General features: G+C 42.0%; 1 protein-coding gene across 40 annotated transcripts in view; it reads right to left on the reverse strand.

Annotated features, from left to right (window-relative positions):
- The window catches only part of ZNF536 (zinc finger protein 536), a 658,276-nt gene that overhangs the window by 381,456 nt on the left and 252,818 nt on the right, over positions 1–24,002 (reverse strand). For 36 of the 40 annotated variants that reach the window (XM_053270773.1, XM_053270751.1, XM_053270753.1 and 33 more), the window contains one exon: positions 7,869–8,001. The exons of the other annotated variants lie outside the window; for them this stretch is intronic. The gene's annotated coding sequence lies outside the window, so the exon portion shown is untranslated. The remainder of the gene's footprint in view (positions 1–7,868; positions 8,002–24,002) is intronic. 40 annotated transcript variants of the gene reach the window in all.

Here is a 24,002-nt window from a genome sequence, read left to right on the forward strand (position 1 = left end):
AAGCTTGACTGTGTTAAATCATTGCATGCCTCAACAGTTAATGTACATCTGCAGTTGTTGGCTCTGTCCAAATTTTCCTGTGGAACCTGTTAGCTCCGCCCTCCCCACCTCAACCCCAGTGGCTATCAATTGTCACTGCTTCCTGTCCTGCCCCTTAAGGTCTTTTTCTGTGTGCACATTTTTTTTTGCCTCCGTCCTCCTTTTCTCTTTTCAAGGAATGTAATACCATATGGGAGAGGGAAATTGGTGTGTGGGGGCGGGGGGAGGGCGTTGCTGATTTTTTCCACACAGCTGAACCCTGGGCTGGTGTGGAAGGAATAGCTTTTGCAGCTTGTGAGAGGTTTGGCACTGTGGATGGAGGAGGGGATCTAGTTGTGTATGTATCCGATTGAGGAGGAGACAAAACATCTCTTTTACATAGAATGGTGTAGGGCTACAAGTGACTGATCTCAAAAAGTGTGTTTGAGAAAGAGAGAATGAGAATCTTTTAACTGGAACAATGACTCTTCTTGGGGCCTTCTTTGCAAGCAGAAGGTCCCAAGTTCAAGACTCCTGCCTGAAATCTTGGTGAGCCATTGCCAGCTGCTGTAGACAGTATTAAGCTAGATGGGCCAAGGGTCTGACTCGGGGACAAGGCAGCTTCCTATGTGCTCTATCAGCTCCTTCTCTCGAGGTCAACAGGGGCCACTAATGCAGGCGGCAGGCAGGTGAGAAAGCAGAGCAGACAAGCAGCAGTGACGTGGGGGTGGGAGATAGGCAGGCAAGCAAGTGAGCAGCAGGGCAAGCAACTCCAGCCCTAAACAAAAACGGCATTCTGACTCCCCCATGGGGGTGCCTCAAGGAGGGTGGGTGGTGCCAGGATTCACCTAGGACACCAAAATCCTTTGGGCTGGCCCTGTACTTCTGTTTAGCAAAAACATGAAAACACTCGTAAAGGAACCAAGGGCCTAAAATAGTGCTAGTTTAACATCAGCCTTTGGTGTACCCCTTGGGAACGTTACATTAATCAGGTAAGAGGCTGCAGTGAGTGCAACAGTTGTTATGCCAGCTTCAATGAATAGTTAAACTAACTAATTGCTCCTCCTTTAGTCTGCTTACTTTACCCACATCTCCAATGGAAAAATCAACTGTTGACTAACCATGGATAATAGTCTATCCTACACTACTGGCATGGAGTTGCCTCACTGTCCATTCTTTTACAAATCATTTTATTTAAGGATGAATTCATTTATTCAAGGATTCTACAAGGGCCTTGCCAGCTAACGCAATACACGGACATTCTAATATCTGGGACAGGACCTATGTCTTTTGGCAGGATCTGACTTTAGCCAAGTGCTTTCCATTGGGAGGCAGGAGGACATAGCTAATTGCTTTGTATCTGAAAGGTACTAGATTCTGTCTCTGGAATCTCCATTTAAAGAATCTCAAATGATGGGATTGAGGCCCCCAAAAGTCACTTCTAGTCACTCTGGAGAATACTAGTCCAAAGGAACCATTGGTCTAATTCAGTATGAAGCTACTCCTTATGTTCTGTATAAATTTACTTACTAAAGCGTAGATATTTTAAACTAGTAAAAATAAACACTTTTAAAATATCATATTGGTGACTCTGTATACAAATCATCAACAGAATTTGTTTCAATTAACAGTCACATTAGCAATCATTCCAGAATCTAATTTCTACAGGGAATGGATATTACCAATTGGTATTAAGAGTTCTGGTGGAGTATCTATGTGTAGTGCAATTTCCCTCACCATGTGAGTAACTATTTGCCATGGTTCAACTTTCATTGCTATAAGCCACCCAATGGTGCAGTGGAGAAGTAACTTGCCTAGGGAGCAAGAGGTTGCCGGTTCAAATCCCTGCTGGTATGTTTCCCAGAACACCTATATTGGGCAGCAGCAATATAGGAAGGTGCTGAAAGGCATCATCTCATACTGCACAGGAGATGGCAATGGTAAACCCTTCTTGTATTGTACCAAAGAAAACCACAGGGCTCTGTGGTCGCCAGGAGCTGACACTGACTCGACAGTACAACTTTATTCCTTCTTTGTCCACTCAGCAACTGAAGTGCACTTATCCCATTTCACAGGTAGGAAGTCAGGATGGCTAAAAGACAGAGTGTCACCCCCTTCTCAAAGCTGACTCAGCGTCCACTAGGACACAAAGAGGCTCTTCTCACAATCTGCGAGAAGAGCCATGAGGGGGTTTGCGAGGAGAGTGGGCTCTCCCCACAGATGGGCAGTCAGTCTTCTCCGGGCGGCCGCAGCAGCCACCCACACGACTGCCGGCTCCATCACGGAGCCGGCGGGGGCTGAGGAGTTTGGGAGCTGTGCAGCCTCTGGAAGGTCCAGCATAACCTGTGCGAGCATGCAGGGCATGCTGGAGAGACCCCCGAGCGGGAAGGCTGCTTTTCAGCCTCCCGGTCGGGGGTCTCCTTGTGAGTTGCTGCGGCGTGGAGCTGCGGCAATTCACAATTAAAAAAACCGGGTTTGCGGAGTGCTCGCTCTGCAAACCTGGTTTAAGGGCAGGGGTAGTTTGGCGGGTTAACCGCCTGGCGGACACCAGGCTCCGGTTCTCATAGTTCACCGAAATCGGGCTAAGCTCCCCTAGCCCAATTTCAGTGGACTGTGTGAATAGCCTCAAAAGTCTTTCTTGCATCTAGTAAATTTCTCTTTGTTGTTTTAACAAAAGGGTGGAGTAAAAATGGAATCTGTAGTCCAGCTGTTCACCGTTTTACTCATATGAGTAAACAGCTATTAAAAGCAAGGAGCCTGGCACTTACTAAGAAGCAAAACCACATGGGATTTAAATTTGAATATATGTGTTCAGACACTCCTGACAACCTTGATACCTTTCGGTTCATTCCAGATAATGGGGTGGATATTGTGGGGTATGCAAACTGAATCCTCTATTTTTAAAAAGATCAGTTAAAACCAAATTAATTAGATGCCAACAGGGGGAAAAAAACCATGTAAACAAAATAAATGCTCAGTTACATGGACGATTTCACAAGCAGCATGGTACAATTTTTTTAAACATAAGATTACTACTAAAATGGTTCTGTTCAAGATCAGGAAAGATAAACAATTTTTTATTAAAAATAAAGCAGTGGCATAATTTGATTGTGGCTAAAATCAGATACTACATTCTAGAGGAGAACAATGTCTTTGAAACTACATAACTCTGGCAGCTGAACCATGATTTGCACATTTAAAGTGATAAATTTAAGACTATCAATAGTAAATCAATTGCAGGTATAGCAGATAAAACTGGAATAATTCATCATATCACTATATTGGAAACACAATGAGGACAGAGAGGTAATGGAAGATTTTGACTTTAATTTGAAATCTGGTTTTAGGTTTTTCAAGGACAATCCTTTCTGCAAAAGTTTAACATATACATAAAAATCATCCATCAGCACATCTGATCCAAATATACTAATGATTTTTATTGGTCAGATCTTGAAAGCGAGGTTTATTTTAATGGAGTATGCATTAATTAACCCAACATGTACTATCTCTCAGCGTATCTGGCCAAGTACTTTCATTTACACATGTTTATTGTGAAATGTTTGCATTCCCAAGATTTGAAGCCCACACACAGATTATTTCATACTTCTCTTCTGAGCACTTTACAAAAGTTAAAAGAAGTTATTGTTTTTGATTAATGCATTTTAAAAAAAATGTTCCAAAAACCAGATGCTCGGAAGAAACACATTCTTCATTAAAACATCGACGAGGCATTCATATGAAAATGAAGTACTTAAACAGAAGTTATGCGGGACTGACTTTTGATCACTTTAGGTATTCCACAGAGAATGAACTTTGTCCATTTCTGCACACAATTCACATGCAGATTTTTTTAACACTATAAGCAACTGATTTAACTGTATCAATATTTAAAAGAAAAAGAAAAACCCGCAGTAGATACACAGATCCATGGGGTGGTGTGTTGCAGATGGGAGTTCTAAGGCTGTGGTTGTCATCTTTTGATTAAGAAAAGGAAATGATTTCACTAAAAAGACATTCCCTCTTGTGTTGTTTTGTTTTAACTGAGTTTGTACTTTCCACCAAACTGGACATATTTATTGAGTCTCATAAGTTACTTCACGGTTACCAACATCACTGTAATCTCAACAAACTATCTTTTTTCTTGCCAATTATCTAAATATCATAACTATAAAATATCTTAAAACATTCTCTGCAGTGTAAACATCTTAGCTACAAAGTCTTAAGTGTAAACAGTATGATGCATCAGAATGATTTTAAGCGATGTTATAAAAACTGCTCTTAAAAACTAAACAAAAATGTAAAGCTTCCATCTGGTTTATGATTTTTCCACTGCAGAGCTGCTGCTGCTGTGTGCCAGTTTACTGAACCATGGCTTGCTAAAGAGATTGCTGGGGTCACAGCAAGAAAAAACAAAGAGCAAGGCTTAAATGGTTGGATTTTTCTTCCCTTTTCACTCACATTGTCCCGACATGGCTCAAACAGAAGGAGGAGAACAGCACAGGACACACAGAATATATCCTTTTTTAAAAGTTTCTCAACAGAAGGAGGAGAACAGCAGAGAAAAGATCTTTTTAAAAAAAGATGCAGCCTGTTGAAAGGAGAACCATTTGCACAAAGATTAATGTTTTGCAAAAGGTGTCATTTTAGCAATTACAGTCAGTTCTTTTGCGACGGTATACCTGTGCTGCCATCACAAAACTGAAGCTGCTGCATCCTTCTTTATAATCTATATATAAATGGTTAAGTATAGACAGAAATTGCAGACCAAGGGGGCAGGAGGGGATACACAACTGCCAGTCTCACTTTGCAAGTCTTCATTTGACTCTAAAGGAATATTAATTTCAAAATCCTGAGGAACTGTCCAGTGATTCTGAAGTCCAAGGGGAAGCCACATGGCACACTTTAACTTTTGCACAGGGAATTGCTAAAAGAAAATGTGATGCCTAAAGAAGTTCAGGCAGAAAAACTGATTATCTAATGGCCCAATCCAAAGACCGATCAAGGATGCAAGGAAACAGACACAGACAACGTTTGGGTGAACCAGCTGCTGTACCTGTGCAAAAATCACAAAGCATGACGTACTAGCTCAAAGATTTAGAACTGGGATGCTACGCAAGTTTCAGTCGCACAGATGTAAGGGGTCAGAATTCCTAGGCCTAGATGTCTTGATCTAGCAGCTGGATCCAGACATCTTACTCTCGGAACCACTGTGGCCATGCCTGAAGAGGGAGCTGCTTGCTTGTCCACTGCTGTGCTTACTCAGCACCACTGCAGATGGCTAAAAGGCTCTTGGACAGCTACCAGCTCAATATGAGTCAGGTGATACCAGCAACCAATAGCTGGCCCTAAAAAGCCTCCAACTCTGGCCCTGGTCTGGGCACCTGGCTGCTTGAATCCTTGCCCGTCTGCCTATTGGTTGTGTTTGCTTAGTAGTTTACTGGCTTAACAGCATGTTCAAGGCTTGCCTGCCTCTAGACACCAATCAGGATCACCCTTTGGGCTGCCATGAAGATCCCCAGTCTTGGCTAAGGATGCGGGGTACCGGTGAGAACAGGGTCTCTCTGCACAGCCGGTGGGTAGGTTTAAGCAGAGATTCTTGTCAGTTTAAGGTGTTTGCTATACAACAGTATTGAAATCCTGGTGAGACAAGATGGGAGGCTGTAGAACTTGGGGTAGATCAGCTGTTTCTCTATTATAGGAGTAGCTGGTATGGTTTAATCTGACTTTGTCAGCTGCTGGGGCTAACTTGGGCCATTTTTGTGTTAGATTTCTTATTCCCACCATTGCCTTTTACTTTGGTTTAGATAGTATTGTTAAGCTGCTGCTCTTGTGTTCGGCTGAATTAGTATGAATTGTTAGCAGACAGTTTTTAACATTGAACTGTTTGTATTAAAACGTTTTTGAACTGACTTATTGAATTGTGTCTATGTTTATTGACATACTATTGAAATGTTCTTGGTATGCATTGTTTTGATATATTGATCCTTATGATTCTGACAAATTGTGTTGTCAATTTGTTGTGCTCGGCCTTAGGCACATTTCTGTGGAAAGATGGCATACAAATAAACTGATTTATTCACAGACACTGATCTTACTTAAATAGACATAATTTTATTTGCAAGAACGTTGCACACATTTACCTGAAAGTTGGATTGCTCTGCTTTGATGCTTAGCAGCACAACTAATGCCACAACTTCTATTTTTAAGTTTTTTTCAGTGGTTTTCTTTTTTTAATTTAATTTTTTTTTGACATTTTATATTTTACAAAAATCTTTCCCAGTCCACCCCACCCCTCCATCGCCCTGCCCAACCTTACCTTCCCCACTGAGCGCTGGTTGGGAGGAGGTGAGAAAAGAAAGCAGAGATGGAAAGAGAAAGAGGCAGAAGGAGAGCAGAAAGGGAGGGAGAGAAGAAGAGAAGGGATACTCACCGTTGCACGTGGATATATCAGAGGGGGTTTTATTCTAAGAATAGTTCAAGGAATTTCTCCCAGATTTCTGACCATTTATCCGATTTATTTACTTTTATGAGGGCCATTTTTCATGTGCCACTAAATCAAGTAGGTCATGCACCCAATCCTCACTCCTAGGGGAAATGGGACATTTCAATTGCCTCAATATTAATCTCTTGGCTACCAGTAAGCTCCTCCATAGCCATTGTCTAGAACTGGATTTTAGTCCCCAGTCTACATGCAGATCCTTCAGTGCAAGAGATGTATCCATCACTAGGTTAATTCACGTAATAAACTCCCTCCTTGCAAAAGGTTACCTTAAGTGGCAGAGCGGGGAAATGCTTGACTAACAAGCAGAAGGTTGCCGGTTCAAATCTCCACTGGTACTATATCAGGCAGCAGCGATATAGGAAGATGCTGAAAGGTGTCATCTCATACTTTGAGGGAGGAGGCAATGGTAAACCCCTCCTGTATTCTACCAAAGAAAATTATAGGGCTTTGTGGGTGCCAGGAGTCGAAATTGACTTGATAGCACACTTTACCTTTACTTTAGAAGCCTTGCATTATAGGACAGTCCCAGAATGTATGTGTTAAATTGGCGTGAGGATTATTGCATCTCCAGCAGTTACTATTTGAGGCCATTTTTAATTACTTAAGATGTAGAGAGGTCCAATAGGCCCTGAAAATAATCTTCTGTTGGATTAGGTGCAATTTGGATTAGTTGGATTAGGTGTCCCCTGCTAACTGGGCAAAGAGGCACCTTATACCGTGGTGATTCTCTTTATTGAGCAGGGGGAGAGTAACTGGCCCTATCCACCCCCAGCACAGTACCTCCAGTGACTGTTGCTGGTGTCTATCGTGTTTCTTTTAGATTGTGAGCCCTTTGGGGACAGGGATCCATCTTCATTTATTATTTCTCTGTGTAAACCGCCCTGAGCCATTTTTGGAAGGGCGGTATAGAAATCATATTATTATTATTAATATTAATTATTATTATTATTATTATTATTATTGATCCACTGAGCTGCATTTAACACTACCTAAAATATCTTGGTTTTCTTAAGGTTTCCACAGCATTCTATGATCCACAGAATATGGATGTTTCCAAAGGAAATGTTTACAAGGCATTTTCTTTTCTTATAGCATATGAACCTCAGTGTTTGACTCGTATTATTTTTCCTGGATGGCTTGAGCAGAAAAGGGCCACATTTTGTGTCTGTTACTTGCAAGCTACTCAGGACAGCAGCAGCATCAGAGAGTTGGTTCTTTCCTACCTAAGTTATGAGCACTCTTTCGCAGTCTAGTATTGCTTTCCTTCAGAGGAACGAGCATTTGTGTCTCCAGGAATAGATTTTCATTTACGCATTTTCAAGTGAAACACAACACACTGTTTTCTTACCAGCAGCATATAGAAAGTTGAGATCTTAGCAGTCTGTACACATTATCAGGAGGCCAGATGTCATCAGTGAAACTCCTGGCTCAGACAAGAACTTAGAACGGGCTGCTTAACCTCTCCTCCAATAATTTCCCATCTGCAAAAACAGGATTATTATTATGCTGAGTAACATGTTAGTGAAAAAAAAATAGCAATGAACTAAATAGGCATCGGTTCCATTGTGCTAGTAACCATTCTCATAGCACATGATTTTCCAAAGGTTTCACTATGGCAGTGAATACAAAGCACAATGATGGGTTCCACGGGGCAGAGGACCAGGAATACTTCTGGCCCTAAGTATTTGCTTTGCTACATCTACATCATGTCTGAACAACATATGGGAATCCCTTCTCCAGCTATTGGCACTGGTTGAGGTGCTTGCCCACCTCTTTGTCAAAATATCTGTGATTCTCCCAATAGGGATGGGAGAATGTCATCTGCATTCCTTCTCCTCTCCCTGGATTCAGAGGTATGTAATGCAGTTGGTGCCAGTTTTACAACCAGTATGATGACAGCGACGAATAACTATACACCGCTTTTCAAGTTCCAAAAGCAGTTTACATAGATAAATAAAAATAAAGATGGACCCCTGTCTCCAAAGGACACACAATCTAAGAAGTAACATACAGCAGACACCAGCACAGCCACTGGATGGATGCTGTGCTGGAGATGGATAGGGCTAGTTGCTCTCTGCTCAATAAAGAGAATCGCCACTTCAAAAAGGTACCTCTTTGCTCAGTTAGCAGCAACCTATACAACCTGTCCGCCCCACACCAAAGACTCCCTCAGGGCAATTCTCACATTACATCTAAAAATGTTGTGTGTGGATAAGACAAATGCATTTTTGGAATCACATGCACCATACAAACTAGACTGACTTTAGGTCTCTGAAATTTGGATTTGCTGCCCTGTAACATTTGGATAAGTCCTTAATGCAAGAACTGCTAGGGGAGCAAACACTTTGGGTGGCTTTACAATATCCTCCAGAAGTTAGGAAGGAGGGAGCCTCCAGTTACCAGTGAGTGCACGCTCCTGGGGGCATGTTGTGTGAACCCACCCAAGTCCAGTTCCTGAGCTTTCTTCCTGACATTCCACTGACTTTCTCTGCCCAGCTTCCAAGTTTATAATTTTTGCAGAGCTCAATACGGAGGACTAGAGATTGCAAGAGAAGAAACAGAGCAAAGAGAGAATGAACAAAGAAAATGGGGAAACATATCACCTGTGAGGTGGGAAAAGACAGAAGAAAAAGAGATAACATATGTGTTGGAGGGAGGCAACTGTGGTGGTTCAAAGAGAAAAGGAAGAGTGAGTAGGTGGAAAGGGACTGAGGAGTAGGAAGAGAGTAATCGTTGGAAAGAGGACACAGAGGGGGGAGAACAGATACAAGATGCAGAGAGACCTGTAGAAGTGCAGAGAAGAAAGAGGGTGTCATTGGGTACAGATAGAATTAGAGAGACTAATCAAGTGTCGACAAAAGGCAAATAGGTTAAAAATCTGACCAAAAAGGCTACTGAAATGGTGTGGCACTGCAGAATCCATCAAAAAGCAAAAGTGGCCCTCAGAGTGATATGAATTGTACATCCTGACCGAGATGTACAATTAGGGCAATATACTGACAATGCTGTGAACACAAATGGGTGTGTGCTGGGTCAGATGAAGCCATAAATCAACTTCAGAAAATGAAGGAGCAAATTCACCATATGAAGTGTTACTACATTGCCTGAACTTGTCAGCTTTCAAGACTCAAAAATAAGGCAAAAAACTTTATTTAAGGCCAATCTAGGGCAGTGAAAGGACCTTTTGCTAACTTGTAGACTACAGTCTGTGAGCTTTCCTTCTTTGTAATGGATTTTATGGTCATATGCTTGAACATTTGCTGAATTCAGATTTCAAACTGATTATTCCACAGCAATTTGCAGTTCACAATCTTAGTTAATTATATGAGCCATCCAGTCAAGGAACAAAAAACAAGAAGGCTTGACAGAATGGATCAAAATGTGTTTGTGTGTGAGTGTGTGTGTGTGTATACACATACACACACACACAAATATGAATATACAATTCAGAATTTGTGCTGTGCTTCTAAGAGTTATGTGCTATTGTTTGTACTCCTAATTGGATGACTAACTGACCGACACAGCAGAAATTTTGAACTGTATACTCAAGTTGTCATTCAACTTGCTCTTTACACAGCATTTGATAGCTACACAACACACCCAATCGGAAGAGAGCAGTGTGCCATTCACAGAGCCAATCGCAGCAGAATAAATTGCAAAGTTTCAACCAAATCAAGAAGTATTCATTGAAAGAAAATCTGCAGACGCTGGTAGAATGACATCCTCATGATCTGTTTGTGGATGTGTTGCCCAAACAACCAACAACAACAAAAGGCAACAACTGAGCATTACAAGTAGTTGATGCTGAATATTACAATAAGGGAAAGGCTCCTGCACCCTTATTAGTTGTGGAGAAGGGGGGATGTCAGCAGTTGCTTTTTTATTGATATTTTTTAAACCCCGGTACAGGAGCCCACTTCCTCTTTGAACATGGTCCAGCCAGGGAAGGACCGTCTGAGTCCTCCTTTCCATACTTTGGCTGCTAAACAGCGTTCACTAACCAAGAAGAGTTCCATATGCAGGGCTGATTTAAATCATTGTCAGCACTACTGGTGCTGCCAACGGGAAAGGATAAGCAGGGAGAGGGAGGGGATAAAGATAAGTTGGGAGGAAACTTCAAGGCTGGGAGCAGGAGAAAGGGAGAGGCAAAAGGCTGTGAGAAAAGTCATTACAGGCTTCACACAGTCCTGTAAACCTGTCAGACATTACCACAGCTTTAACTGATTCACAAATCATACCACTTGGGTTTATTAGGCACACATTTGGTTGAATCCTGCAAACATGGACATGATTGCCCTTATTCCCCAAACTGACTAGTTGAGAATTATCCCTCTGAGCGATTGTGACTGAGCTACCAACACATGTTAAGATCCAAAGCTCAAGAGAAACAAAACAAAATGAGTTGCTTGATACAACTGATGTTATTCCAATCATTAGAAGTTTTCACGTGTTTCCAAAACAATGGGGAGGAGGGAGGGGAAGCAAAGGGTAGAATGTAGCTATTAAAAATGAAGAACCATGGGAAAGATATACCCACAGCCGTGACCAAAACGCAACAAACAAAAAAGCTTTTTGCAACAGCCACTGAAGGAAGACAAGAAAAGTTCTGTAATCTGTACAGCAGCAAAACAAATGCCTTCTTATCTCAAATGCAAATAATTTGCATACATCTCACTGGGCACTCCTCTTTTTCTAATCACTAATAAAGTTTCAATTATGCTATTTTTGCCATGCCCCTTTCTGTGTCCCTATTGTCAGCTTCAGATCTCAAATGTACTTGCAGTTATAATTACATTTTTAAAAAAAATAGAATTCAAATAACATTCAGGGCCATAATTGGAACTTCTTAAACAGATGCCCAGTCCTAAGATTAGCAGCAGGTCTCCCACATGTTTCCATTGGTGGATGCCCTGTTAGGTTGCCAGATATTCTATGTCAGAATACTTGTTTCCAATGTTAGTGACTCCCCTCCATTCTCTAGTCAGACTGAGAGTCAAACAAGACACTATTGAAGCATGTGATTGGCCTCTGCATACTTAGGAGAGCAGGTTTCATGCTAAAGAGCAGCTGCGAGAGGATCCAGGCTGGTATCGTGTCAGGAGGAAGGATGGCTTTTACCCTTTTGCCATGATCCCAATCTGGCTCAGGCCACCACCAGGCTATTGCGCAAAAAAACCAAACAAAGCCAAGCACACAAGGGCCAGTCACCCGCTAGTCCAAGCCTGAATGTGACCATACAAAGACAAAGAGAGACAGAAGCTTCCATACAGTCATTACTCACAGAAATGTAAACTACTGGTGTTCTGAGCTCTCCTAATTTAGTTTAATGTCTAAAACTATAATAACAACATGTTTTCCAAGAGACAGTTCTCTTTTGAAATGACACAGAGTATTGTGCACGTGAGCTGTGAGCAAGTCCACTCTGTGGACTTCAATTCTAGTTTTCCTCCACCAGTAAGGTTAGAGACGGAGATGCCGGGTGAGGGGATGTTGGAAGGAAGAAGGAAGGAAGGAGCATAGCAGAGTCGGCATTGCCTGAAGTCATCATTGCCTTTGCTCTACTTTAGTCTCTGGTCAAACAGGTTTCTATAAGGTACTACGGGAGTTGTTTCCCAGTGCCCAGTCTCTGGTGTGTAACTCCTAATGCCACCCATTCCCTCAGGGGTGGCCCTTCCACGAGGCAGGGTGAAGTGGTTATCTCCGGTGCAGTTATGAGGAGGAGCATATTGGCTAGCAAGCATCATTACCATGGGCCTCACCACATGGGTGCCCCAGCTGTCACCCGACACAGGTGCCCATGTCATCCCATGGGACATACTTTTCATTTTCCACTCCTAGCCCTGCTGGGATGCATCTCTTCCTCCTTCTCTCCCCTCCTCGACATCAGCCACCACTGCCTGGCATAGCAGCACAGACTGAGAGTGCTCATGTGTTGCCACTGCTGCCTCAGCAGCATGGCCTGAAAGCACCCACTCACGGATGTTGGTGGAAGCATCATATTGTCCTTTGGCTCAGGCAGCAAAATGTCTTGGACCACCATTGCATGCCCTGGTTCTTCCAAAGCCAGGTCAAAAAAGCCGCATAGAGACAAGGCACCTTCTGGCTCTAGTCAGCCGAACCCAGCCTGGAGGCAGTCAGTTGGCCCCTTGGACCTAGGAAGCCCTCGTCTCCATCAGGCAAGCAACCTGAGTAATTCAGAGTGGGGATTCAGACTCCCTTGCTTTGCCTCTTCTTGCCTTATCCTGCCTTCTCTCAGCCTGCCCTGCCTCTGGCCCCCTGCTTGATTGCTTCTTCCAGTTTTTGAAGCATTAAAAAAAATCTACAAGGCCTATCTTGACCAGAGATAACAGAAGTGCACCATAGAAAAATAAGCCCTACAAACTTGTTGGAGATTCAGTATGTAATTTCTGATTATTGGAAAGCATTTTGACAATAGCTATTGGTTTGAGAATTGCTAGCTTAACCAAAGTTTAGGCAGGCTTGCTCTAGTGCTATCAGATGCTGGGGGTGGGGTGGGTGTGGGTGGTTCTGCTTTTGCCCAGAACTATTCTGCAGTTAGGAGCTGTTAAGTGAAAATTAACACTCAAATTAACCCGACTACTCCAATTCCAGGTAGTTGGGTAATTGAACATTTCAATATGGAGGCAAAAAGGCAGTAAACAAGTAACTGCAAACATCTGGTACACTGAAGTGGCACATACATTCTTGGGAGGCTGATCATGAAATGGGCGTAAACATGTAAAGATCCAATCAGAAAACAGTACACAACTATTGTCATTAAAAATTATGAAAATCATTGTATTAGGCGGTATGTGGTTCTTGCATGGATCTTTGTACAGAAGCATATCTGGTCCCTCATGCAAGTTGAGATAACTGTTCTTGTGGCTTTCAGCTCGAATTATAGTGAGTTCTGAAATAAAGACTTGTTCTTAAGTAAGATCTTGTCTCTTTGTGAGGTTATTAAGGAAACATATGCCAAAAACATAGTACCTAGTTTCTGATGGTGATGCTTCTCACTGAGTCTAGGCCAAGCTCGGTGTAAACCATCACAATATCAATAATCAATCTCTTTCTTTCAGACTGGAGGGGAAAAGGAAGCAGACATGATTCCAAAAGGTGTTGCAAGCAACCAAGTAAAGGAAAAATTATCATTCCTTTGGAGAAAAATGTGATATTTATAGAGGTTTACTCTACAGTTTCTGATCTCTGCTGTTCCTACAATGCCAACTTTATTGCATGCTATGTATTACTTTAAAAGGTTATAGTGGTCCTATGGATTTCTCAGTTTTAACAGATCAAACCCATCCACTGAACATTCTCACAGAGGTATTATTTGCATGCAATATCAGTTCACCCAAAGTCTATATTTAGCACTCATAGTCCTACCCATTGTGATTTTCACCATGCAGCGGAAAAGACTGCTATTTAAAGTTGGGTGGAATGAAGACAGTCATTCAGTTTTAGATTTGCTGGGACAAAAAGATGGCATTTAGGGGTCCAGTGAAGAGCCCTAATCATGTCTCAACTGTTGGTTGGTGCCTGGATTTTAACTGAAGCAGGTATACATGTGCTGCAACATGGGGTGTGTACATAGGGTGCTATGGGGAAAGTTTTTAGACTTCATTCGCTCCCTAGAACATGTCAACACATACAACAAAAATCCTCTTTCCCCCAATAAAGTAACAGCTTCCAATCAGAACAGTTGTTATTCAGAACATGCTTTTTATCAGATCAAAGGGAAACTTTATTGTAATTAGTGCAAACAATACCAGCCATCTGTACTCTAGGCAAATTCAGCAATATAACACGACACCATATTCCGGGGCAAACAATATTGTTCCATTTGCTATGGATTAATATATCACATTTCTGGACCTGAGCAAAGGAAATGCAAAGAGGATAACTGGAAATATCAAGAAGATTTACAGCATAATCAGATGTGAACTGCAAGTAGCTTATAGAGCGAACCCTCACTACTTGAGAGGTTTTCTTCATTACTGAACTTGGTCAAACTTTGTATGCTGCTGAAGGCAGACCTTGTTTCTGTCTTCTTTATCGGATGTGCCAAACAGGGCCAGACTGCCACTGCTGGATCAATCAGACATAAAATCTACACTCAGAATATGCTTGTAATGTCTGACACCCAGTCAGAAAATTTAAAGTTAAGGCTAATTGGATATGTGCTTCTGTATGATTCATGGAATGTTAAAGACAAAATGTCATCTTTAGTTTTAATTCTTAGGCTCTAATTGGTTTGGCTTATTAGACCACAACATTGCTGAAACATGAGATTTTGTATTCTCATTTGGGCTGTATTCATGTGTTTTGATTTTCTGTGCCCTGAATGCCTACACCTGAACCTCTTCTGCCCTTCAGCAGAAGATACAATTACTGTTACAGATATGGGAAAACCATATAAAAATGTTCTCCAAAATTTCTTCTTGGGGGCACCGCCTTGCCCCCCCCCCACCAAATAGTCTGAATTTTTATTTCTCCCTGGGAGCAACCCTGAAATACCCTTTGAATTTCCATCCCTAAGTATGGCTTCCCAAAATGCACACCAAACAAGAGGTTTTGAGTAAGCAGGGAAGCACCAGGAAGCTCTGCTCTGCTTGCCAGTTGTAGGTTGTTACAACTGAAGTAGAGCTAGTCATAAGCACAAAAAGAATTGCCTTGATTAATCAGACCAAAGGTCAGTATAGCCCAACATTCTCTCTGCCAGCCAGATGCCCTGGGAAACTCACAAGCAGGGCATGATGGAGACAGCTGTTCCTTGTCCCCAAAATGTGATGATCATGACGACTGAACACAGAGGTTTTGTTTTGGTCTACCAGGACAAACAGCCACTGACAGCCCTACCCCTCCATACACCAGACTAATCATTCTTAAAGTCATCTCAGCTTGTGGCCATACCACCTTTTATGGCAACAAATCCCACAATTTATCATCACTTGTGCTACTTCAGTGTATTCAAATCCATAGAATTGAGATGGCAGATATGTTTAAGGGAATTAATGTCATAGTAATCTCTACCAAAGAGCATGATGGCTACTTTCAAGGGATGGTTTAAAGCCACTATATGACCCAAACAATAATGCGTTTTTCATTTAGGTATGTAAAACTGAAAATTAGGTCTATGCTAGAAAAAGGAAGATACCTTGCAAGATTATGCCAGGCAGGATGAAAAGCCCTGATCCTGTACCACTGTAAGTTTTAACAAGTGCAAGTAAATATTCAATGCAACATCTAACTCAATCAAACATGCACAGAGTAGTAAATGCATTATCACTGAGTTTTTTGAGGGAGGAAGAAGGAGTTGACCACTACTGACTTGAAAGTACTCTATAACACTGGAAGTCTTCCTCACAACTCTTTTACTAAAGAAGGTTTTCTACAGTATAAATTACAAAATATTTGGCCTCTGCTATCTCTGGTTGATGGTGCCTACAGAAGGGAATCACAATTCAAGTTTCTTATATTCTGCAGTTAGTGCAAACTCACCAGAACTCTATGAGTCGGCCATACTTCAAAGAAAGCATATTCAAGAAGCATTGTGTCAACATGTGGGCAGAGGGCATCGAAGAGGGCAAGAGACTCATCTGAGTTGACAGAGCAGGGGATTCATTCAATTTAGCACCTTCTGTTCCTATACCTTCTTTTAGCACTTGCACCAATCCTTATCCAGCTCAGTTAATCAAGTTACATCAAAACTATTTCCATCTAAATAAATGGCTACACAATGGATAGTTTCAGAGTCGACAGACAGACACAGGAAGTGCTCAGCCTTCAAATACTGTATAGCACAATCCAGCCCCTCCAGTTCTGCACACATGGGGTGATCCCTCTAAGGATCCACATCCACCACCATAACCAAGTGCACGGCTTCTATGGCAGGTGCTCGGCCATTGTTGATAACAGGAAGTCCTTCACAAACACATATCCAATGATCTGTTCTTCTTTCGGACCCCAGTTCACAGAATGTTTTCAAAGACGTTGCTACAAGGCTACACACAGGAGAGGATGAATAGGGCTCTGTGTGGGTGGTTAAATTCAAAACAAAGCAAACACAAAACAGGCAATGCTGGAGCAAAATAGGTGGTGAAACAATTTCCTATTTCCCCTCACCCCTCAAGACAGCACATCTTTCAAATAAAACTGGTCTCAATGTGGGCAGCAGCACATAACTTTAATATAAAGTAACACAAAGGGTGCATTACATGGAATGCAGACTGCGAGAGGAGACTGCTAAAAAAATTTTTGGAAGAACGAACCCTGGGCTTTACAATCCCCATCAAGCAGACAGCTCTAAAAACTATTTTTAAAGGTCATAAATTAGGTAGTCTCTTAAATGTAATTCAATCATCCATTTTTAAAGTAGCTAGATTCTATTAGTTGTCCCATGCATTTTACAAAAACAGAGCTCCATTAACATTATTCACTTATAGTTTCCATCTATAAGCAGATATTCTGCTCAACCAGCTTTAAATAGATTCTCCCCCCCACCCCCCGAAATTGCTATTAAGCGTATTTTTACTGCAAGGGCAAAGTAGGCATAGGATTATGCCTGACTCCATGCAAAGGATAGATTTTCAGCAAGCAGAACCACATTCCAATGAAGTAAAAATACTCTATATAAGCCGATTGTTTCTATCATTGCTCAGTGAGGACTCTCCTCTGATCTTTAGAATTACACGCAGGTAGCCTAGTAAGGATGAACAGGGCTGCTCAGTTACCACACACTGCATCCAGCTTTTGCTCCTTTGGAAGTTTAGATTACATCTCAAATTTAAGGAATTTAAAGCATTGCTTGAGATTTCTTGGAGGTGGCGGCGGGGCATAACTGGATCTTTTTTCTTTTTGGATATTTCTTCCCTTTAGGATATTTTCCAGGTACCCTCTGACCATGTTGCTTGCTTGAGTGGGAAAGAAGAGGGAGAGGCAAGGGAGAGGGAAAGCCCACCTGTCGCCATGCAGCAGTGGAAAAGTATTTATGTAAAAAGAGTTGTGGGGTTGTACCTCCATAGGTGTGTATACAGAAGGAAAAAGACTGCTTTGATGGCCCAACCACCCACGTGACATTAGTGATACCTCTTACTCGACATGTGCCACTCACCTTTTCTCTTGCTCTGTAGAAAGGGGTTGCAGAATGGTAACAGGGAATATTGAGCAATCATAAACCCACTGAGGACCACAAGCAAAAGAACAGCCCTAAGGCCCCTCACAAGGAACCGACTATGATCATGTAGTGTACAAACAAAGAAAATTGAACCAAGAGCCCTTGACGGTGCTGATTCTCTTTCAACTCATTTCAATCCTCAGACACAAAGAAAGAAGCAGCAGCAGCAGCAAGGTTGTTGTCACAAAACAAGTGATGATGTAATCAGTTTTAAATTAATGCTGGTGTGGCATGGTAGTAATCGAAAAAGCACTTGCTTGTGATTTGGCTCCATGCTGCACTGCTGTTGTATAAAGCCTCCCAACTCATGGGTCACCTGATTCACTTTCCACACATGCCAGTAACACACCTCATACCATACACTGGTACGAGAAGTAAGCATGCTAGCCAGGCTTATTTACATGATCAAAGCATCCATACCTTACTGGTATAACACGAAGCATCCCTATGGGGGTTTGGGGTTAGCAGTCATGACTACACTACAGCAGTAATGTCTAAATTTGATTTAAGTGCTTATGGGGGAAGAGAATCACACTTCTGCACAAAGAGAGCCTGCTCCTAAAGTTAGTACTAAAGAACCTTCAGCCTTCATGCTGCTTGAATAGTGTGGATTTTTATCTTAGAAACCTGGACAAATTTGGGGGGAACCATTCTGTAGTTGTCAGTTCAAGGAGCAAACTGCTACCACCGCTTAAAAATGAAGAGGACGTCAAGGAGGCAGTAGACAAAGCAGGAATACAAGGCCCTAGCAGACGGGAATGGAGTTAGGGTTAGAATGGTCAAGTCAAAGGAGTCCCACGGCAAAGCCTTCAAACAGAATATCCCCAACTGGACACCAAGTGAACGGAAGAGACTTATATGTACCACTCCAGCCAAATAGAGGGATAAGCTAGAAATCCAATGAGAGTCTGAGAAAGGCCAGTTTCCATGAGGTGCTAGTTTGTTAAATCATAATGTTGTATGGCTTCTCCTGAGATTGTTGCAAAGTAGAAACAATGGTTGTGAGTCCCTAAAGGGCCCAAATTGTAAGCTTCCAGGCTCCCACACCATTTTGCCACTTGTTAATTCAGGTTCCAATTCCATGAACATTTGTTTTCCTGCCAATGAAAAATTGTCATATTCAGCTATTTTTTTAAAAGCCATCTTCCCATGGGTGAATTGGAAGAGCACTGTTTTTCCATTTTGGTTCCCATTGTTTTAATTTTATATATTGCACACATGTGTTCTCACAGCAAAGCACACTTAGTTATCAGAAACATCTGGGGTGCCCATGCTGGGGAGGAGGTCAGCTCCGCGTCTGCGCTTGCTGCCTGTCTTTATTAATTTATTAAGCACTGATTTGCTGGCAATATGGTCTTGGAACATCATTGAAGGGCATAGGTTACATTCAGTAGCAGTTTTCCCTAAACGCAAACACACCAATAGGGCTCAGTGAATTATAGGGAATGCTTTGCATATCTCAAGAAACCTCAACATGGGGCAGTTTAATTGGAACAGAAATATGACTACGGGGTTTTGGAAAAGCATAGATCAAGCACATGAGCAAAAAAGGATCCCACACATATGCATCTTAAGAAGAAAAATTTGATCAGATATAAGCTATTAAGGAGGTAATAAGCTCTAATGTACACTCGGATTACCCAAATATCCTCACATCTCCTTTTTCAAACAGTACTGCTGCAATGTCCACACTTTCAGTTCTGTAAGGATTATTGTTATTCTCCACTTTGCCCCACGGCTGTGAAGTAGTAACTGTCCCATACCCCTTTGCACAGACTAAGGGGGTCTGGAGGAAGGTCCTTTACAGGGGGCACTTGTAGTTATTCTGTCCTAGAACCATCAATTTTGTCTCTTTCTAGCAACCCAGGAGGATCAGCAGTGAAATACTGTTGTAACTTCTGGCAGTAATACCAAATCATTGCATGTCAGGTGCAAACTTTAAAGTAGTAGACTGCATACTCAGTAGCTATCTGCTAGCCATCTATGATAGCTGTGTAGTCCTGCATTAGTCCAAAAGGCTACTTTTGGGTTTGGTGCTCCAAACATTCCCTGTATTTTCTCTTACTTGTCAGCCAGGGCAAAGTTACACAAATTAAAAACAAACAAACAAACAATGCAGTTCTTGCTTGGTTATAGAGTTTCTGATTGCAGGTGGGAAATTGCATATTTCACTGCTTTTCCATGTACAACAAAATCTTCCTCAAAGCAGAAAATTCACTTTTAAGGGAGCAAGATTTTAGCCTAGTGTTACGGCTGACAGGGCCAGAATCAGGAGTCAGTATTGTTGGGGAGCTGCTGAGAGTCCAGAGCTCCCAGAAGAGCCCACTCAGATAAGAAGGGACCAATGGAGAACAGTTTGCCAAGGGTCCCCCTGAAACCTGGAGCTGGCCCCGACCCCTGGGCAAGCTAATCTTCTATGTGCAAAGGAGGCTTTCTTTAAATTAAAAAAATGGAGCATACCTAAAAAAAAATTCCCCACCTACAATCTGAAGTGGTACCCTCCCACTTGAACTGCACCATGTGATTCTCTTGATGGCATCAGCTCTCAGGATTCTGAGATCCAATTGGCATAAATCCAGATTGGTGTTTAGGGTGAGCTGACACATTGCATTGAGCAAAGTGGTCAGTGCAGCTGTCACTTCATAACTTAATCATGTTTTAGAAGTGGAAGAGCCAGTTGCACCAAAGATCAGTAGTACAACATGGTCACACCATAAATCATTGTGTCTTGCCAGTTCAAGTCAACAATCCCCAAATGAAGAATCAAACTGGCAAGAGGCAACAGAGCTGCCATCCCTCACTGTGTAATTGATGCTACCAGTCTGAATATGTGAACCCAGCTGTAGTCCTGACCAATGTTCCCTGTAACAGGGATTCCCAGGTGTTGTTGACTACAACAATCCCCAGCCAAAGGCCATTGCAGCTGGGGATTCTGGGAGTTGTAGTCAACAACAATTGGGAATCCCTGTTACAAGGAACACTGGTGCTGACAACAGATTGCCAGTTTTCGTACCTTACAAGCTATCTATTGCAAACATACCATATTTCCCTGAATCCAAGACTAGGTTTTTTCCAAGTTCTTTGATGTTAGAAATCAAGGGGCTGTCTTATATTCAGAGTTCTCTTCCTTACAGGTTTAACCTGTATTAAATTTGAATTTTTTAAGGGAGTCATCTTCTATTCAGGTAAATATGGATATATTTAATAAGTAAGGGTACTGTCTTGCTTCTAGGACAAACTGGTAACGTAAGTACTGTAGATGGAGAAGACCACAAATGTTAGACATGAAAACCTGCAGGACTACAGTGCTTTGAACTTTGTCCTCCCCTCCCTCACTCCCTTTTCTTAAAGTCAGCTAGATTTCAACTTAATCCTGTTGCTTTCAAAAGGTTTGAGTTTCAAGAGGCTGCTCTGGCTACAAAGACAAAGGCAGTAATGCAAATAGTTACACAGAATTGCCTGTTTTGGAAACAATTTGTCTGTACATTAAAAAAAGATGGAATTAAGCCGTAAGTACTCTAGGTATAAACACAAACAGCTTTATTGCAGGTTTTTCCAGAACTCCCAAAGACTCCCAAGACTGATTCAGGGAATAATTATGGTATGGAAACGTCATGAGATTTTTTTTGTCACTGATCTTTTCCATGCAAAGTCACTGTGCATGTGTCTTCAATTCAAGATTCAAAATTGAAGACTTATGTGGAGAAAATTAGAAGTGAAGAAAAGGAAAAAGTCATGGAGTACATCCCAATTCCCATAGGAAACACTGATCAACTAAACATAGCAAGGCTAAGCAAAAAGTTATTATACAATTAGTCACTGGTAGCAAGCCTTATCCAGCAAAAGGAGCTAGCTATTCATTCACCCCTTGTGCTGTCTTGTTGACTTCTAAATTACTAGAGGGCATCATCAGAGATTATTTTAAAAAGATAAATTGTAGGTACCAATAGCCCAGTGGACTTTTTAAAGAACCAACATTTATTTTATTTGTATTAATTATATTTATACCCTAACTTTTGCTTCCCCAGGGCCCCTAAGGCAGCTTACAAAAATCTATTTAATGTCATCAAAAACAATAACTAAAAAAACCTAAGGAACTGAGACTCAACACAGATCATGAGAAAAATCACTAAGGGGAACAAACAGTTGTACCAAAACAAAAGCACAGTGAAATTGAAAAGTCTTAAGATGCTGAAATGTCATCAATGAAGTGGACAAATGAGCATCCCTGAGTAGGGAGTCCCATTAACTGGGTGCCACAACTAAAAAAGACCCAGTCATGCATCCCCAACAGATGTCTGAACATGGAAGAAACATGAAGCAGGGCCTCCAACGATGGCCAAAGTTGAGCAGGAAGAACAACAGCGGTCCTTCATAAACCCTGGCCCCAAACTCATTTGGATTTTCAAGGTGATAAGGATCTTGAAGCGCATCTAGAAACATACTGGAAACCAGCAGAGATGGGACAAGCTAGGAGATGCATGCTCTCAGGCATATGCCACAGCAAGGATCCTAGCTGCCTAGTTTTACCAGCTGAAGTTTCTGAATGCTGTATATCCCTTCTTCTACCTTCTTCTTCCACATCTGATGTGGAAGCTGGTCTTGTGGTAGCAAGCATGACTTGTCCCCTTAGCTAAGCAGGGTCCCCCCTGGTTGGATATGAATGTGAGACTAGAAGTGTGAGCACTGTAAGATATTCCCTTTAGGGGATGGAGCCGCTCTGGGAAGAGCAGAAGGTCTCAAGTTCCCTCCATGGCATCTCAAGATAGGGCTGAGATTCCTGCCTACAATCTTGGAGAAGCCACTGCCAGTCTGTGTAGACAACACTGAGCTATATGGACCTATGGTCTGACTCAGTATATGGCAGTTTCCTATGTTCTCAAAACAAAAGTAGAGCTTTTTGTTCCCCAAAGGTACCTTTTCCCCTATGATCATTAAGAATGAGTTCCCCCAACCCCCAGTCTTCTGCTCTAGACTGTTCTTTTACAGCTGCATATGAATAAACAAACAAACAAACAAACAAACAAACGCCACTAAGTACTGGATATAGTTTGGCCCATGCTGAGGAATGCAATTGCCAAACTGGTAAGAGCAACAGAATGATGCTGGTACAGCCAGCAAGTGGGAAATATCTGCTATATACGTTCCAGAGGAGCCTGACTACGTTGCTTGCTCAAATACAACGAATATTTATATACCGCTTTTCAACAAAGGAGCCACCTAATGGCAAAGCGGGGAAGTAACTTGCCTAGGGAGCAAGAGGTTGCTGGTTCAAATCCCTGCTGGTATGTTTCCCAGACTATAGGAAACACCTATATCGGGCAGCAGCAATATAGGAAGCTGCTGAAAGGCTTCATCTCGTACTGCAAGGGAGGAGGCGATGGTAAACCCCTCCTGTATTCTACCAAAGAAAACCACAGGGCTCTGTGGTTGCCAGGAGTCAACACCGACTCAATGGCGTAACTTTACCTTTTCAACAAAAGTTCCCAAAGTGGTTTATGTAGATATAAAAAGATAGATAAAAATGGCTCCCTGTCCCCAAAGGGCTCACAACCTTAAAAAGAAACATGGTAGACACCAGCAACAGCCATTGGAGGGATGCTGTGCCGGGGATGGATAGGGCCAGTTGCTTCCCCCCTGCTAAATAAAGAGAATCACCACTTTTCAAAGGTGCCTCTTTGCTCAGTTAGCAGGGGAAACTTAATGACATCTTTCCTGTGAACCTAAGGGATAGCAGACTGGGGCAGTGGCATGAAAGTGATATAAGTCTGTATGTCATATAGATACACCCTCATGCCTAGTTCATATCAGAAGCTACAGTCTAAACCCAAGTCAACCAAGACACATATTTTTCTCCCAAGTTTGATCTTTAGACAATTTGAGATGTAAACATGGGGGACAGAAGGGGGAAATCCTTGATCCTAGGAGCGTCTGCGCAGCCAGAAGTTTCAAATTGGTATGTGATTGAGCAAGAAAAGTATGCAGCTAATATTAAGGAACTTACACTGGCAAAGAAGCAAAGTTGCACGGCACATGTTTTCACACCCAAATACGCATATGGTGCTCGTTGGAACTTGCATCACAAGTAGGCGTGTGTTCCCTCATATGCAAAACATGTGTCAGAGTAATTATTAGCTCTAGCCATTAAAAAACACACCACCACATTCTTCAAGCCTTGGTTAAATAATACTTTAGGGTGACACTTAAGTGTTTCCATTGTCCAAGAAGGAAATGCCCCCAAAGCAATTGAACATTAGGTAATTCCTGCAATTATATGGAAAATGTGCCCAACAATGAAAGATCTCA

This window comes from Hemicordylus capensis, chromosome 9 (genome assembly GCF_027244095.1).
Source record: "Hemicordylus capensis ecotype Gifberg chromosome 9, rHemCap1.1.pri, whole genome shotgun sequence".
Lineage (NCBI taxonomy): Eukaryota > Metazoa > Chordata > Lepidosauria > Squamata > Cordylidae > Hemicordylus > Hemicordylus capensis.